The sequence below is a fragment of the Ambystoma mexicanum genome, chromosome 4p, assembly GCF_040938575.1.
Source record: "Ambystoma mexicanum isolate Mex_15411 chromosome 4p, UKY_AmexF1_1, whole genome shotgun sequence".
Lineage (NCBI taxonomy): Eukaryota > Metazoa > Chordata > Amphibia > Caudata > Ambystomatidae > Ambystoma > Ambystoma mexicanum.
This window is the reverse complement of record NC_090927.1, coordinates 8938039-8955168: the sequence shown is the minus strand read 5'-3', so window position 1 is coordinate 8955168 and position 17130 is coordinate 8938039. Positions and strand designations below refer to the sequence as shown.

The window sequence follows — 17130 nt, the reverse complement described above, 5'->3', positions numbered from 1 at the left end:
TCCTCCTTCCATCGCCTTCTTGTTTCATTCTCACCCTCTGTGCTGTAATTTTGGGTCTGCTTAGGGAGTGCTTAATACTCTAGCACCTCCTGTCCTTATCTCTCTGTCTTTGGTTATCACCTCCTCTTTCCATCGCCTCCTTGTTTTATTCTCACCCTCTGTGCTGTAGTTTTGGGTCTGCTTAGGGAGAGCTTAATTCTCTACCATCTCCTGTCCTTATCTCTCTGTCTTTGGTTATCACCTCCTCCTTCCATCGCCTTCTTGTTTCATTCTCACCCTCTGTGCTGTAGTTTTGATTCTGCTTAGGGAGAGCTTAATTCTCTACCATCTCCTGTCCTTATCTCTCTGTCTTTGGTTATCACCTCCTCCTTCCATCGCCTTCTTGTTTCATTCTCACCCTCTGTGCTGTAGTTTTGGGTCTGCTTTGGGAGAGCTTAATTCTCTACCATCTCCTTTCCTTATCTCTCTGTCTTTGGTTATCACCTCTTCCTTCCATTGCCTTCTTGTTTCATTCTCACCCTCTATGCTGTAGTTTTGGGTCTGCTTAGGGAGAGCGTAATTCTCTACCACGTCCTGTCCTTATCTCTCTGTCTTTGGTTATCACCTCCTCCTTCCATCACCTTCTTGTTTCATTCTCACCCTCTGTGCTGTAGTTTTGGGTCTGCTTTGGGAGAGCTTAATTCTCTACCATCTCCTTTCCTTATCTCTCTGTCTTTGGTTATCACCTCCTCCTTCCATTGCCTTCTTGTTTCATTCTCACCCTCTATGCTGTAGTTTTGGGTCTGCTTAGGGTGAGCTTAATTCTCTACCATCTCCTGTCCTCATCTCTCTGTCTTTGGTTATCACCTCCTCCTTCCATGGCCTCCTTGTTTCATTCTCACCCTCTGGGCTGTAGTTTTGGGTCTGCTTTGGGAGAGCTTAATTCTCTACCATCTCCTTCCCTTATCTCTCTGTCTTTGGTTATCACCCCCTCCTTCCATTGCCTTCTTGTTTCATTCTCACCCTCTGTGCTGTAGTTTTGGGTCTGCTTAGGGAGCGCTTAATTCTCTAGCTGCTCTTGTCCTTATCTCTCTGTCTTTGGTTATCACCTCCTGCTTCCATGGCCTTCTTGTTTCATTCTCACCCTCGGTACTGTAGTTTTGGGTCTGCTTAGGGAGAGCTTAATTCTCTACCATCTCCTGTCCTTATCTCTCTCTCTTTGTTATCACCTCCTCCTTCCATCGCCTTCTTTTTTCATTCTCACCCTCTGGGCTGTAGTGTTGGGTCTGCTTAGGGAGAGCTTAATTCTCAACCATCTCCTGTCCTCATCTCTTTGTCTTTGGTTATCACCTCATCCTTCCATCGCCTTCTCGTTTCATTCTCACCCTCAGTGCTGCAGTTGTGGGTCTGCTTAGGGAGTGCTTAATACTCTAGCACCTCATGTCCTTATCTCTCTGTCTTTGGTTATCACCTCCTCCTTCCATGGCCTCCTTGTTTCATTCTCACCCTCTGTGCTGTAGTTTTGGGTCTGCTTAGTGAGAGCTTAATTCTCTACCATCTCCTTTCCTTATCTCTATGTCTTTGGTTATCACCTCCTCCTTCCATCGCCTCCTTCTTTCATTCTCACCCTCTGTGCTGTAGTTTTGGGTCTGCTTAGGGAGAGCTTAATTCTCTACCATCTCCTGTCCTCATCTCTCTGTCTTTGGTTATCACCTCCTCCTTCCATCGCCTTCTCGTTTCATTTTCACGCTCTGTGCTGTAGTTTTGGGTCTGCTTAGGGAGAGCTTAATTCTCTACCATCTCCTGTCCTTATCTCTCTGTCTTTGGTTATCACCTCATCCTTCCATCGCCTTCTTGTTTCATTCTCACCCTCTGTGCTGTAGTTTTGGGTCTGCCTAGGGAGTGCTTAATACTCTAGCACCTCCTGTCCTTATCTCTATGTCTTTGGTTATCACCTCCTCCTTCCATCACCTTCTTGTTTCATTCTCACCCTCCATGCTGTAGTTTTGGGTCTGCTGAGGGAGAGCTTAATTCTCTACCACCTCCTGTCCTCATCGCTCTGTCTTTGGTTATCACCTCCTCCTTCCATCACCATCTTGTTTCATTCTTCGCCTCTGCGCTGTAGTTTTGGGTCTGCTGAGGGAGAGCTTAATTCTCTACCACCTCCTGTCCTTATCTCTCTGTCTTTGGTTATCACCTCCTCCTTCCATCGCCTCCTTGTTTTATTCTTACCCTCTGTGCTGTCCTTTGGGGTCTGCTTTGGGAGAGCTTAATTCTATACCATCTCCTTTCCTTATCTCTCTGTCTTTGGTTATCACCTCCTCCTTCCATCGCCTTCTTGTTTCATTCTCACCCTCTGTGCTGTAGTTTTGGGTCTGCTTAGGGAGTGCTTAATACCTTAGCACCTCCTGTCCTTATCTCTCTGTCTTTGGTTATCACCTCCTCTTTCCATCACCTTCTTGTTTCATTCTCACCCTCTGTGTTGTAGTTTTGGGTCTGCTTAGGGAGAGCTTAATTCTCTACCATCTCCTGTCCTCATCTCTCTGTCTTTGGTTATCACCTCCTCCTTGCATCGCCTTCTTGTTTCATTCTCACCCTCTGTGCTGTAGTTTTGGGTCTGCTTAGGGAGAGCTTAATTCTCTACCTCTGTGCTGTGGTTTTGGGTCTGCTTAGGGAGAGCTTAATTCTCTACCACCTCCTGTCCTTATCTCTCTGTCTTTGCTTATCACCTCCTATTTGCATCGCCTTCTTGTTTCATTCTCACCCTCTGTGCTGTAGTTTTGGGTCTGCTTAGGGAGAGCTTAATTCTCTACCCTCTCCTGTCCTTATCTCTCTGTCTTTGGTTATAACCTCCTCCTTCCATCACCTTCTTATTTCATTCTCACCCCATTATCTCTCTGTCTTTGGTTATAACCTCCTCCTTCCATCACCTTCTTATTTCATTCTCACCCTCTGTGCTGTAGTTTTCGGTGTACTGTGGGAGAGCTTATTTCTCTACAACCTCCTTTCCTTATCTCTCTGTCTTTGGTTATCACATACTCCTTCCATCAGCTTCTTTTTTCATTCTCACCATCTGGGTTGTAGTTTTGGGTCTGCTTAGGGAGAGCTTAACTCTCTACCACCTCCTGTCCTTATCTCTCTGTCTTTGGTTATCACCTCCTCCTTCTATCGCTTTCTTGTTTCATTCTCACCCTCTGTGCTGTAGTTTTGGTTCTGCCTAGGGAGAGCTTAATTCTCTACCATCTCCTGTCCTTATCTCTTTGTCTTTGGTTATCACCTCCTCCTTCCATCGCCTTCTTGTTTCATTCTCACCCTCTGGGCTGTAGTTTTGGGTCTGCTTAGCGAGAGCTTCATTCTCTGCCATCACCTGTCCTTATCTCTCTGTCTTTGGTTATTACCTCCTCCTTCCATGGCCTTCTTGTTTCATTCTCACCCTCTGTGCTGTAGTTTTGAGTCTGCTTAGGGAGAGCTTAAATCTCTACCATCTCCTGTCCTTATCTCTCTGTCTTTAATTATCACTTCCTCCTTCCATCGCCTTCTGGTTTCATTCTCACCCTTTGTGCTGTAGTTTTGGGTTTTGCTTAGGGAGAGCCTAATTCTCTACCACCTCCTGTCCTTATCTCTCTGTCTTTGTTTCACCTCCTCCTTCAATCACCTTCTTGTTTCATTCTCACCCTCTGTGCTGTAGTTTTGGGTCTGCTTAGGGGGAGCTTAATGATCTAACACCTCCTGTCCTTATCTCTCTGTCTTTGGTTATCACCTCCTCCTTCCATGGCCTCCTTGTTTCATTCTCACCCTCTGTGCTGTAGTGTTGGGTCTGCTTTGGGATAGCTTAATTCTCTACCATCTCCTTTCCTTATCTCTCTGTCTTTGGTTATCACCTCCTCCTCCTTCCATCACCTCCTTGTTTCATTCTCACCCTCTGTGCTGTAGTTTTGGGTCTGCTTAGGGAGTGCTTAATACTCTAGCACCTCCTGTCCTTATCTCTCTATCTTTGGTTATCACCTCCTCCTTCCATGGCCTCCTTGTTTCATTCTCACCCTCTGTGCTGTAGTTTTGGGTCTGCTTAGGGAGAGCTTAATTCTCTACCATCTCCTGTCCTCATCTCTCCGTCTTTGGTTATCACCTCCTCCTTCCATGTCCTCCTTGTTTCATTCTCACCCTCTGTGCTGTAGTTTTGGGTCTGCTTAGGGAGAGCTTAATTCTTTACCACCTCCTGTCCTTATCTCTCTGTCTTTGGTAATCACCTCCTCCTTCCATCGCCTTCTTGTTTCATTCTCACCCTCTGTGCTGTAATTTTGGGTCTGCTTAGGGAGTGCTTAATACTCTAGCACCTCCTGTCCTTATCTCTCTGTCTTTGGTTATCACCTCCTCTTTCCATCGCCTCCTTGTTTTATTCTCACCCTCTGTGCTGTAGTTTTGGGTCTGCTTAGGGAGAGCTTAATTCTCTACCATCTCCTGTCCTTATCTCTCTGTCTTTGGTTATCACCTCCTCCTTCCATCGCCTTCTTGTTTCATTCTCACCCTCTGTGCTGTAGTTTTGATTCTGCTTAGGGAGAGCTTAATTCTCTACCATCTCCTGTCCTTATCTCTCTGTCTTTGGTTATCACCTCCTCCTTCCATCGCCTTCTTGTTTCATTCTCACCCTCTGTGCTGTAGTTTTGGGTCTGCTTTGGGAGAGCTTAATTCTCTACGATCTCCTTTCCTTATCTCTCTGTCTTTGGTTATCACCTCTTCCTTCCATTGCCTTCTTGTTTCATTCTCACCCTCTATGCTGTAGTTTTGGTCCTGCTTAGGGAGAGCGTAATTCTCTACCACGTCCTGTCCTTATCTCTCTGTCTTTGGTTATCACCTCCTCCTTCCATCACCTTCTTGTTTCATTCTCACCCTCTGTGCTGTAGTTTTGGGTCTGCTTTGGGAGAGCTTAATTCTCTACCATCTCCTTTCCTTATCTCTCTGTCTTTGGTTATCACCTCCTCCTTCCATTGCCTTCTTGTTTCATTCTCACCCTCTATGCTGTAGTTTTGGGTCTGCTTAGGGAGAGCCTAATTCTCTACCATCTCCTGTCCTCATCTCTCTGTCTTTGGTTATCACCTCCTCCTTCCATGGCCTCCTTGTTTCATTCTCACCCTCTGGGCTGTAGTTTTGGGTCTGCTTTGGGATAGCTTAATTCTCTACCATCTCCTTTCCTTATCTCTCCTTCTTTGGTTATCACCTCCTCCTTTCATTGCCTTCTTGTTTCATTCTCACCCTCTGTGCTGTAGTTTTGGGTCTGCTTAGGGAGCGCTTAATTCTCTAGCTGCTCCTGTCCTTATCTCTCTGTCTTTGGTTATCACCTCCTCCTTCCATGGCCTTCTTGTTTCATTCTCACCGTCTCTACTGTAGTTTTGGGTCTGCTTAGGGAGAGCTTAATTCTCTACCATCCCCTGTCCTTATCTCTCTCTCTTTGTTATCACCTCCTCCTTCCATGGCCTCCTTGTTTCATTCTCACCCTCTGGGCTGTAGTTTTGGGTCTGCTTAGAGAGAGCTTAATACTCTACCACTTCCTGTACTTATCTCTCTGTCTTTGGTTATCACCTCCTTCTTCCATCGCCTTCTTGTTTCATTCTCACCCTCTGTGCTGTAGTTGTGGGTCTGCTTAGGGAGAGCTTAATGCTCTAACACCTCCTGTCCTTATCTCTCTGTCTTTGGTTATCACCTCCTCCTTCCATGGCCTCCTTGTTTCATTCTCACCCTCTGTGCTGTAGTGTTGGGTCTGCTTTGGGAGAGCTTAATTCTCTACCATCTCCTTTCCTTATCTCTCTGTCTTTGGTTATCACCTCCTCCTTCCATGGCCTCCTTGTTTCATTCTCACCCTCTGTGCTGTAGTTTTGGGCCTGCTTAGGGAGTGCTTAATACTCTAGCACCTCCTGTCCTTATCTCTCTGTCTTTGGTTATCACCTCCTCCTTCCATGGCCTCCTTGTTTCATTCTCACCCTCTGTGCTGTAGTGTTGGGTCTGCTTTGGGAGAGCTTAATTCTCTACCATCTCCTTTCCTTATCTCTCTGCCTTTGGTTAACACCTCCTCCTTCCATGGCCTCCTTGTTTCATTCTCACCCTCTGTGCTGTAGTGTTGGGTCTGCTTTGGGAGAGCTTAATTCTCTACCATCTCCTTTCCTTATCTCTCTGTCTTTGGTTATCACCTCCTCCTTCCATGGCCTCCTTGTTTCATTCTCACCCTCTGTGCTGTAGTTTTGGGTCTGCTTAGGGAGTGCTTAATACTCTAGCACCTCATGTCCTTATCTCTCTGTCTTTGGTTATCACCTCCTCCTTCCATGGCCTCCTTGTTTCATTCTCACCCTCTGTGCTGTAGTTTTGGGACTGCTTTGGGATAGCTTAATTCTCTACTATCTCCTTTCCTTATCTCTCTGTCTTTGGTTATCACCTCCTCCTTCCATCGCCTCCTTGTTTCATTCTCACCCTCTGTGCTGTAGTTTTGGGTCTGCTTAGGTAGTGCTTAATACTCTAGCACCTCCTGTCCTTATCTCTCTGTCTTTCGTTATCACCTCCTCCTTCCATGGCCTCCTTGTTTAATTCTCACCCTCTGTGCTGTAGTTTTGGATCTGCTTAGGGAGAGCTTAATTCTCTACCATCTCCTGTCCTTATCTCTCTGTCTTTGGTTATCACCTCCTCCATCCATCGCCTTCTTGTTTCATTTTCACCCTCTGTGCTGTAGTTTTGGGTCTGCTTAGGGAGAGCTTAATTTTCTACCACCTCCTTTCCTTATCTCTCTGTCTTTGGTTATCACCTCTTCCTTCCATCGCCTTCTTGTTTCATTCTCACCCTCTGTGCTGTAGTTTTGGGTCTGCTTTGGGAGAGCTTAATTCTCTACCATCTCCTTTCCTTATCTCTCTGTCTTTGGTTATCACCTCCTCCTCCCATTGCCTTCTTGTTTCATTCTCACCCTCTATGCTGTAGTTTTGGGTCTGCTTAGGGAGAGCTTCATCCTCTACCATCTCCTATCCTTATTTCTCTGTCTTTGGTTATCACCTCCTCCTTCCATGGCCTCCTTGTTTCATTCTCATCCTCTGGGCTGTAGTTTTGGGTCTGCTTTGGGAGAGCTTAATTCTCTACCATCTCCTTCCCTTATCTCTCTGTCTTTGGTTATCACCCCCTCCTTCCATTGCCTTCTTGTTTCATTCTCACCCTCTGTGCTGTAGTTTTGGGTCTGCTTAGGGAGCGCTTAATTCTCTAGCTGCTCCTGTCCTTATCTCTCTGTCTTTGGTTATCACCTCCTCCTTCCATGGCCTTCTTGTTTCATTCTCACCCTCGGTACTGTAGTTTTGGGTCTGCTTAGGGAGAGCTTAATTCTCTACCATCTCCTGTCCTTATCTCTCTCTCTTTGTTATCACCTCATCCTTCCATGGCCTCCTTTTTTCATTCTCACCCTCTGTGCTGTAGTTTTGGGTCTGCTTAGGGAGAGCTTCATTCTCTGCCATCACCTCTCCTTATCTCTCTGTCTTTGGTTATTACCTCCTCCTTCCATGGCCTTCTTGTTTCATTCTCACCCTCTGTGCTGTAGTTTTGGGTTTTGCTTAGGGAGAGCCTAATTCTCTACCACCTCCTGTCCTTATCACTCTGGCTTTGTTTCACCTCCTCCTTCAATCACCTTCTTGTTTCATTCTCACCCTCTGTGCTGTAGTTTTGGGTCTGCTTAGGGGGAGCTTAATGATCTAACACCTCCTGTCCTTATCTCTCTGTCTTTGGTTATCACCTCCTCCTTCCATGGCCTCCTTGTTTCATTCTCACCCTCTGTGCTGTAGTGTTGGGTCTGCTTTGGGATAGCTTAATTCTCTACCATCTCCTTTCCTTATCTCTCTGTCTTTGGTTATCACCTCCTCCTCCTTCCATCACCTCCTTGTTTCATTCTCACCCTCTGTGCTGTAGTTTTGGGTCTGCTTAGGGAGTGCTTAATACTCTAGCACCTCCTGTCCTTATCTCTCTATCTTTGGTTATCACCTACTCCTTCCATGGCCTTCTTGTTTCATTCTCACCCTCTGTGCTGTAATTTTGGGTCTGCTTAGGGAGTGCTTAATACTCTAGCACCTCCTGTCCTTATCTCTCTGTCTTTGGTTATCACCTCCTCTTTCCATCGCCTCCTTGTTTTATTCTCACCCTCTGTGCTGTAGTTTTGGGTCTGCTTAGGGAGAGCTTAATTCTCTACCATCTCCTGTCCTTATCTCTCTGTCTTTGGTTATCACCTCCTCCTTCCATCGCCTTCTTGTTTCATTCTCACCCTCTGTGCTGTAATTTTGATTCTGCTTAGGGAGAGCTTAATTCTCTACCATCTCCTGTCCTTATCTCTCTGTCTTTGGTTATCACCTCCTCCTTCCATCGCCTTCTTGTTTCATTATCACCCTCTGTGCTGTAGTTTTGGGTCTGCTTGGGGAGAGCTTAATTCTCTACCATCTCCTTTCCTTATCTCTCTGTCTTTGGTTATCACCTCTTCCTTCCATTGCCTTCTTGTTTCATTCTCACCCTCTATGCTGTAGTTTTGGGTCTGCTTAGGGAGAGCGTAATTCTCTACCACGTCCTGTCCTTATCTCTCTGTCTTTGGTTATCACCTCCTCCTTCCATCACCTTCTTGTTTCATTCTCACCCTCTGTGCTGTAGTTTTGGGTCTGCTTTGGGAGAGCTTAATTCTCTACCATCTCCTTTCCTTATCTCTCTGTCTTTGGTTATCACCTCCTCCTTCCATTGCCTTCTTGTTTCATTCTCACCCTCTATGCTGTAGTTTTGGGTCTGCTTAGGGTGAGCTTAATTCTCTACCATCTCCTGTCCTCATCTCTCTGTCTTTGGTTATCACCTCCTCCTTCCATGGCCTCCTTGTTTCATTCTCACCCTCTGGGCTGTAGTTTTGGGTCTGCTTTGGGAGAGCTTAATTCTCTACCATCTCCTTCCCTTATCTCTCTGTCTTTGGTTATCACCCCCTCCTTCCATTGCCTTCTTGTTTCATTCTCACCCTCTGTGCTGTAGTTTTGGGTCTGCTTAGGGAGCGCTTAATTCTCTAGCTGCTCCTGTCCTTATCTCTCTGTCTTTGGTTATCACCTCCTGCTTCCATGGCCTTCTTGTTTCATTCTCACCCTCGGTACTGTAGTTTTGGGTCTGCTTAGGGAGAGCTTAATTCTCTACCATCTCCTGTCCTTATCCCTCTCTCTTTGTTATCACCTCCTCCTTCCATCGCCTTCTTTTTTCATTCTCACACTCTGGGCTGTAGTGTTGGGTCTGCTTAGGGAGAGCTTAATTCTCTACCATCTCCTGTCCTTATCTCTCTCTCTTTGTTATCACCTCCTCCTTCCATCGCCTTCTTTTTTCATTCTCACCCTCTGTGCTGTAGTTTTGGGTCTGCTTAGTGAGAGCTTAATTCTCTACCATCTCCTTTCCTTATCTCTATGTCTTTGGTTATCACCTCCTCCTTCCATCGCCTCCTTCTTTCATTCTCACCCTCTGTGCTGTAGTTTTGGGTCTGCTTAGGGAGAGCTTAATTCTCTACCATCTCCTGTCCTCATCTCTCTGTCTTTGGTTATCACCTCCTCCTTCCATCGCCTTCTCGTTTCATTTTCACGCTCTGTGCTGTAGTTTTGGGTCTGCTTAGGGAGAGCTTAATTCTCTACCATCTCCTGTCCTCATCTCTCTGTCTTTGGTTATCACCTCCTCCTTCCATCGCCTTCTCGTTTCATTCTCACCCTCTGTGCTGTAGTTTTGGGTCTGCCTAGGGAGTGCTTAATACTCTAGCACCTCCTGTCCTTATCTCTATGTCTTTGGTTATCACCTCCTCCTTCCATCACCTTCTTGTTTCATTCTCACCCTCCATGCTGTAGTTTTGGGTCTGCTGAGGGAGAGCTTAATTCTCTACCACCTCCTGTCCTCATCGCTCTGTCTTTGGTTATCACCTCCTCCTTCCATCACCATCTTGTTTCATTCTTCGCCTCTGCGCTGTAGTTTTGGGTCTGCTGAGGGAGAGCTTAATTCTCTACCACCTCCTGTCCTTATCTCTCTGTCTTTGGTTATCACCTCCTCCTTCCATCGCCTCCTTGTTTTATTCTTACCCTCTGTGCTGTCCTTTGGGGTCTGCTTTGGGAGAGCTTAATTCTATACCATCTCCTTTCCTTATCTCTCTGTCTTTGGTTATCACCTCCTCCTTCCATCGCCTTCTTGTTTCATTCTCTCCCTCTGTGCTGTAGTTTTGGGTCTGCTTAGGGAGTGCTTAATACCTTAGCACCTCCTGTCCTTATCTCTCTGTCTTTGGTTATCACCTCCTCTTTCCATCACCTTCTTGTTTCATTCTCACCCTCTGTGTTGTAGTTTTGGGTCTGCTTAGGGAGAGCTTAATTCTCTACCATCTCCTGTCCTCATCTCTCTGTCTTTGGTTATCACCTCCTCCTTGCATCGCCTTCTTGTTTCATTCTCACCCTCTGTGCTGTAGTTTTGGGTCTGCTTAGGGAGAGCTTAATTCTCTACCTCTGTGCTGTGGTTTTGGGTCTGCTTAGGGAGAGCTTAATTCTCTACCACCTCCTGTCCTTAGCTCTCTGTCTTTGCTTATCACCTCCTATTTGCATCACCTTCTTGTTTCATTCTCACCCTCTGTGCTGTAGTTTTGGGTCTGCTTAGGGAGAGCTTAATTCTCTACCCTCTCCTGTCCCTATCTCTCTGTCTTTGGTTATAACCTCCTCCTTCCATCACCTTCTTATTTCATTCTCACCCCCTTATCTCTCTGTCTTTGGTTATAACCTCCTCCTTCCATCACCTTCTTATTTCATTCTCACCCTCTGTGCTGTAGTTTTCGGTGTACTGTGGGAGAGCTTATTTCTCTACAACCTCCTTTCCTTATCTCTCTGTCTTTGGTTATCACATACTCCTTCCATCAGCTTCTTTTTTCATTCTCACCATCTGGGTTGTAGTTTTGGGTCTGCTTAGGGAGAGCTTAACTCTCTACCACCTCCTGTCCTTATCTCTCTGTCTTTGGTTATCACCTCCTCCTTCTATCGCTTTCTTGTTTCATTCTCACCCTCTGTGCTGTAGTTTTGGTTCTGCCTAGGGAGAGCTTAATTCTCTACCATCTCCTGTCCTTATCTCTTTGTCTTTGGTTATCACCTCATCCTTCCATCGCCTTCTTGTTTCATTCTCACCCTCAGTGCTGTAGTTTTGGGTCTGCTTAGGGAGTGCTTAATACTCTAGCACCTCCTGTCCTTATCTCTCTGTCTTTGGTTATCACCTCCTCCTTCCATGGCCTCCTTGTTTCATTCTCACCCTCTGTGCTGTAGTTTTGGGTCTGCTTAGGGAGAGCTTAATTCTCTACCATCTCCTTTCCTTATCTCTCTGTCTTTGGTTATCACCTCCTCCTTCCATCGCCTTCTCGTTTCATTCTCACCCTCTGGGCTGTATTTTTGGGTCAGCTTTGGGAGAGCTTAATTCTCTACCATCTCCTGTCCTTATCTCTCTGTCTTTGGTTATCACCTCCTCCTTCCATCGCCTTCTTGTTTCATTCTCACCCTCTGTGCTGTAGTTTTGGGTCTGCTTAGTGAGAGCTTAATTCTCTACCATCTCCTTTCCTTATCTCTCTGTCTTTGGTTATCACCTCCTCCTTCCATCGCCTCCTTCTTTCATTCTCACATTCTGTGCTGTAGTTTTGGGTCTGCTTAGGGAGAGCTTAATTCTCTACCATCTCCTGTCCTCATCTCTCTGTCTTTGGTTATCACCTCCTCCTTCTATCGCTTTCTTGTTTCATTCTCACCCTCTGTGCTGTAGTTTTGGGTCTGCTTAGGGAGAGCTTCATTCTCTACCACCTCCTGTCCTTATCTCTCTGTCTTTGGTTATCACCTCCTCCTTCCATCGCCTTCTTGTTTCATTCTCACCCTCTGGGCTGTAGTTTTGGGTCTGCTTAGCGAGAGCTTCATTCTCTGCCATCACCTGTCCTTATCTCTCTGTCTTTGGTTATTACCTCCTCCTTCCATGGCCTTCTTGTTTCATTCTCACCCTCTGTGCTGTAGTTTTGAGTCTGCTTAGGGAGAGCTTAAATCTCTACCATCTCCTGTCCTTATCTCTCTGTCTTTGGTTATCACCTCCTCCTTCCATCGCCTCCTTCTTTCATTCTCACATTCTGTGCTGTAGTTTTGGGTCTGCTTAGGGAGAGCTTAATTCTCTACCATCTCCTGTCCTCATCTCTCTGTCTTTGGTTATCACCTCCTCCTTCTATCGCTTTCTTGTTTCATTCTCACCCTCTATGCTGTAGTTTTGGGTCTGCTTAGGGAGAGCTTCATCCTCTACCATCTCCTATCCTTATCTCTCTGTCTTTGGTTATCACCCCCTCCTTCCATTGCCTTCTTGTTTCATTCTCACCCTCTGTGCTGTAGTTTTGGGTCTGCTTAGGGAGCGCTTAATTCTCTAGCTGCTCCTGTCCTTATCTCTCTGTCTTTGGTTATCACCTCCTCCTTCCATGGCCTTCTTGTTTCATCCTCACCCTCGGTACTGTAGTTTTGGGTCTGCTTAGGGAGAGCTTAATTCTCTACCATCTCCTTCCCTTATCTCTCTGTCTTTGGTTATCACCCCTCCTTCCATTGCCTTCGTGTTTCATTCTCACCCTCTGTGCTGTAGTTTTGGGTCTGCTTAGGGAGCGCTTAATTCTCTAGCTGCTCCTGTCCTTATCTCTCTGTCTTTGGTTATCACCTCCTCCTTCCATGGCCTTCTTGTTTCATTCTCACCCTCGGTACTGTATTTTTGGGTCAGCTTTGGGAGAGCTTAATTCTCTACCATCTCCTGTCCTTATCTCTCTGTCTTTGGTTATCACCTCCTCCTTCCATCGCCTTCTTGTTTCATTCTCACCCTCTGTGCTGTAGTTTTGGGTCTGCTTAGTGAGAGCCTAATTCTCTACCATGTCCTTTCCTTATCTCTCTGTCTTTGGTTATCACCTCCTCCTTCCATCGCCTCCTTCTTTCATTCTCACATTCTGTGCTGTAGTTTTGGGTCTGCTTAGGGAGAGCTTAATTCTCTACCATCTCCTGTCCTCATCTCTCTGTCTTTGGTTATCACCTCCTCCTTCTATCGCTTTCTTGTTTCATTCTCACCCTCTGTGCTGTAGTTTTGGGTCTGCTTAGGGAGAGCTTCATTCTCTACCACCTCCTGTCCTTATCTCTCTGTCTTTGGTTATCACCTCCTCCTTCCATCGCCTTCTTGTTTCATTCTCACCCTCTGGGCTGTAGTTTTGGGTCTGCTTAGCGAGAGCTTCATTCTCTGCCATCACCTGTCCTTATCTCTCTGTCTTTGGTTATTACCTCCTCCTTCCATGGCCTTCTTGTTTCATTCTCACCCTCTGTGCTGTAGTTTTGAGTCTGCTTAGGGAGAGCTTAAATCTCTACCATCTCCTGTCCTTATCTCTCTGTCTTTAATTATCACTTCCTCCTTCCATCGCCTTCTGGTTTCATTCTCACCCTTTGTGCTGTAGTTTTGGGTTTTGCTTAGGGAGAGCCTAATTCTCTACCACCTCCTGTCCTTATCTCTCTGTCTTTGTTTCACCTCCTCCTTCAATCACCTTCTTGTTTCATTCTCACCCTCTGTGCTGTAGTTTTGGGTCTGCTTAGGGGGAGCTTAATGATCTAACACCTCCTGTCCTTATCTCTCTGTCTTTGGTTATCACCTCCTCCTTCCATGGCCTCCTTGTTTCATTCTCACCCTCTGTGCTGTAGTGTTGGGTCTGCTTTGGGATAGCTTAATTCTCTACCATCTCCTTTCCTTATCTCTCTGTCTTTGGTTATCACCTCCTCCTCCTTCCATCACCTCCTTGTTTCATTCTCACCCTCTGTGCTGTAGTTTTGGGTCTGCTTAGGGAGTGCTTAATACTCTAGCACCTCCTGTCCTTATCTCTCTATCTTTGGTTATCACCTCCTCCTTCCATGGCCTCCTTGTTTCATTCTCACCCTCTGTGCTGTAGTTTTGGGTCTGCTTAGGGAGAGCTTAATTCTCTACCATCTCCTGTCCTCATCTCTCCATCTTTGGTTATCACCTCCTCCTTCCATGTCCTCCTTGATTCATTCTCACCCTCTGTGCTGTAGTTTTGGGTCTGCTTAGGGAGAGCTTAATTCTTTACCATCTCCTGTCCTTATCTCTCTGTCTTTGGTAATCACCTCCTCCTTCCATCGCCTTCTTGTTTCATTCTCACCCTCTGTGCTGTAATTTTGGGTCTGCTTAGGGAGTGCTTAATACTCTAGCACCTCCTGTCCTTATCTCTCTGTCTTTGGTTATCACCTCCTCTTTCCATCGCCTCCTTGTTTTATTCTCACCCTCTGTGCTGTAGTTTTGGGTCTGCTTAGGGAGAGCTTAATTCTCTACCATCTCCTGTCCTTATCTCTCTGTCTTTGGTTATCACCTCCTCCTTCCATCGCCTTCTTGTTTCATTCTCACCCTCTGTGCTGTAGTTTTGATTCTGCTTAGGGAGAGCTCAATTCTCTACCATCTCCTGTCCTTATCTCTCTGTCTTTGGTTATCACCTCCTCCTTCCATCGCCTTCTTGTTTCATTCTCACCCTCTGTGCTGTAGTTTTGGGTCTGCTTTGGGAGAGCTTAATTCTCTACCATCTCCTTTCCTTATCTCTCTGTCTTTGGTTATCACCTCTTCCTTCCATTGCCTTCTTGTTTCATTCTCACCCTCTATGCTGTAGTTTTGGTCCTGCTTAGGGAGAGTGTAATTCTCTACCACGTCCTGTCCTTATCTCTCTGTCTTTGGTTATCACCTCCTCCTTCCATCACCTTCTTGTTTCATTCTCACCCTCTGTGCTGTAGTTTTGGGTCTGCTTTGGGAGAGCTTAATTCTCTACCATCTCCTTTCCTTATCTCTCTGTCTTTGGTTATCACCTCCTCCTTCCATTGCCTTCTTGTTTCATTCTCACCCTCTATGCTGTAGTTTTGGGTCTGCTTAGGGAGAGCTTAATTCTCTACCATCTCCTGTCCTCATCTCTCTGTCTTTGGTTATCACCTCCTCCTTCCATGGCCTCCTTGTTTCATTCTCACCCTCTGGGCTGTAGTTTTGGGTCTGCTTTGGGATAGCTTAATTCGCTACCATCTCCTTTCCTTATCTCTCTGTCTTTGGTTATCACCTCCTCCTTCCATTGCCTTCTTGTTTCATTCTCACCCTCTGTGCTGTAGTTTTGGGTCTGCTTAGGGAGCGCTTAATTCTCTAGCTGCTCCTGTCCTTATCTCTCTGTCTTTGGTTATCACCTCCTCCTTCCATGGCCTTCTTGTTTCATTCTCACCGTCTCTACTGTAGTTTTGGGTCTGCTTAGGGAGAGCTTAATTCTCTACCATCTCCTGTCCTTATCTCTCTCTCTTTGTTATCACCTCCTCCTTCCATGGCCTCCTTGTTTCATTCTCACCCTCTGGGCTGTAGTTTTGGGTCTGCTTAGAGAGAGCTTAATACTCTACCACTTCCTGTACTTATCTCTCTGTCTTTGGTTATCACCTCCTTCTTCCATCGCCTTCTTGTTTCATTCTCACCCTCTGTGCTGTAGTTGTGGGTCTGCTTAGGGAGAGCTTAATGCTCTAACACCTCCTGTCCTTATCTCTCTGTCTTTGGTTATCACCTCCTCCTTCCATGGCCTCCTTGTTTCATTCTCACCCTCTGTGCTGTAGTGTTGGGTCTGCTTTGGGAGAGCTTAATTCTCTACCATCTCCTTTCCTTATCTCTCTGTCTTTGGTTATCACCTCCTCCTTCCATGGCCTCCTTGTTTCATTCTCACCCTCTGTGCTGTAGTTTTGGGCCTGCTTAGGGAGTGCTCAATACTCTAGCACCTCCTGTCCTTATCTCTCTGTCTTTGGTTATCACCTCCTCCTTCCATGGCCTCCTTGTTTCATTCTCACCCTCTGTGCTGTAGTGTTGGGTCTGCTTTGAGAGAGCTTAATTCTCTACCATCTCCTTTCCTTATCTCTCTGTCTTTGGTTAACACCTCCTCCTTCCATGGCCTCCTTGTTTCATTCTCACCCTCTGTGCTGTAGTGTTGGGTCTGCTTTGGGAGAGCTTAATTCTCTACCATCTCCTTTCCTTATCTCTCTGTCTTTGGTTATCACCTCCTCCTTCCATGGCCTCCTTGTTTCATTCTCACCCTCTGTGCTGTAGTTTTGGGTCTGCTTAGGGAGTGCTTAATACTCTAGCACCTCATGTCCTTATCTCTCTGTCTTTGGTTATCACCTCCTCCTTCCATGGCCTCCTTGTTTCATTCTCACCCTCTGTGCTGTAGTTTTGGGACTGCTTTGGGATAGCTTAATTCTCTACTATCTCCTTTCCTTATCTCTCTGTCTTTGGTTATCACCTCCTCCTTCCATCGCCTCCTTGTTTCATTCTCACCCTCTGTGCTGTAGTTTTGGGTCTGCTTAGGGAGTGCTTAATACTCTAGCACCTCCTGTCCTTATCTCTCTGTCTTTCGTTATCACCTCCTCCTTCCATGGCCTCCTTGTTTAATTCTCACCCTCTGTGCTGTAGTTTTGGATCTGCTTAGGGAGAGCTTAATTCTCTACCATCTCCTGTCCTTATCTCTCTGTCTTTGGTTATCACCTCCTCCATCCATCGCCTTCTTGTTTCATTTTCACCCTCTGTGCTGTAGTTTTGGGTCTGCTTAGGGAGAGCTTAATTTTCTACCACCTCCTTTCCTTATCTCTCTGTCTTTGGTTATCACCTCTTCCTTCCATCGCCTTCTTGTTTCATTCTCACCCTCTGTGCTGTAGTTTTGGGTCTGCTTTGGGAGAGCTTAATTCTCTACCATCTCCTTTCCTTATCTCTCTGTCTTTGGTTATCACCTCCTCCTCCCATTGCCTTCTTGTTTCATTCTCACCCTCTATGCTGTAGTTTTGGGTCTGCTTAGGGAGAGCTTCATCCTCTACCATCTCCTATCCTTATTTCTCTGTCTTTGGTTATCACCTCCTCCTTCCATGGCCTCCTTGTTTCATTCTCATCCTCTGGGCTGTAGTTTTGGGTCTGCTTTGGGAGAGCTTAATTCTCTACCATCTCCTTCCCTTATCTCTCTGTCTTTGGTTATCACCCCCTCCCTCCATTGCCTTCTTGTTTCATTCTCACCCTCTGTGCTGTAGTTTTGGGTCTGCTTAGGGAGCGCTTAATTCTCTAGCTGCT

General features: G+C 46.1%; 1 protein-coding gene across 1 annotated transcript in view; it reads left to right on the top strand.

The window, feature by feature from the left end:
* The window catches only part of LOC138452918 (NACHT, LRR and PYD domains-containing protein 12-like), a 2075892-nt gene that overhangs the window by 1891586 nt on the left and 167176 nt on the right, over nucleotides 1-17130 (top strand). The window lies entirely within an intron of this gene.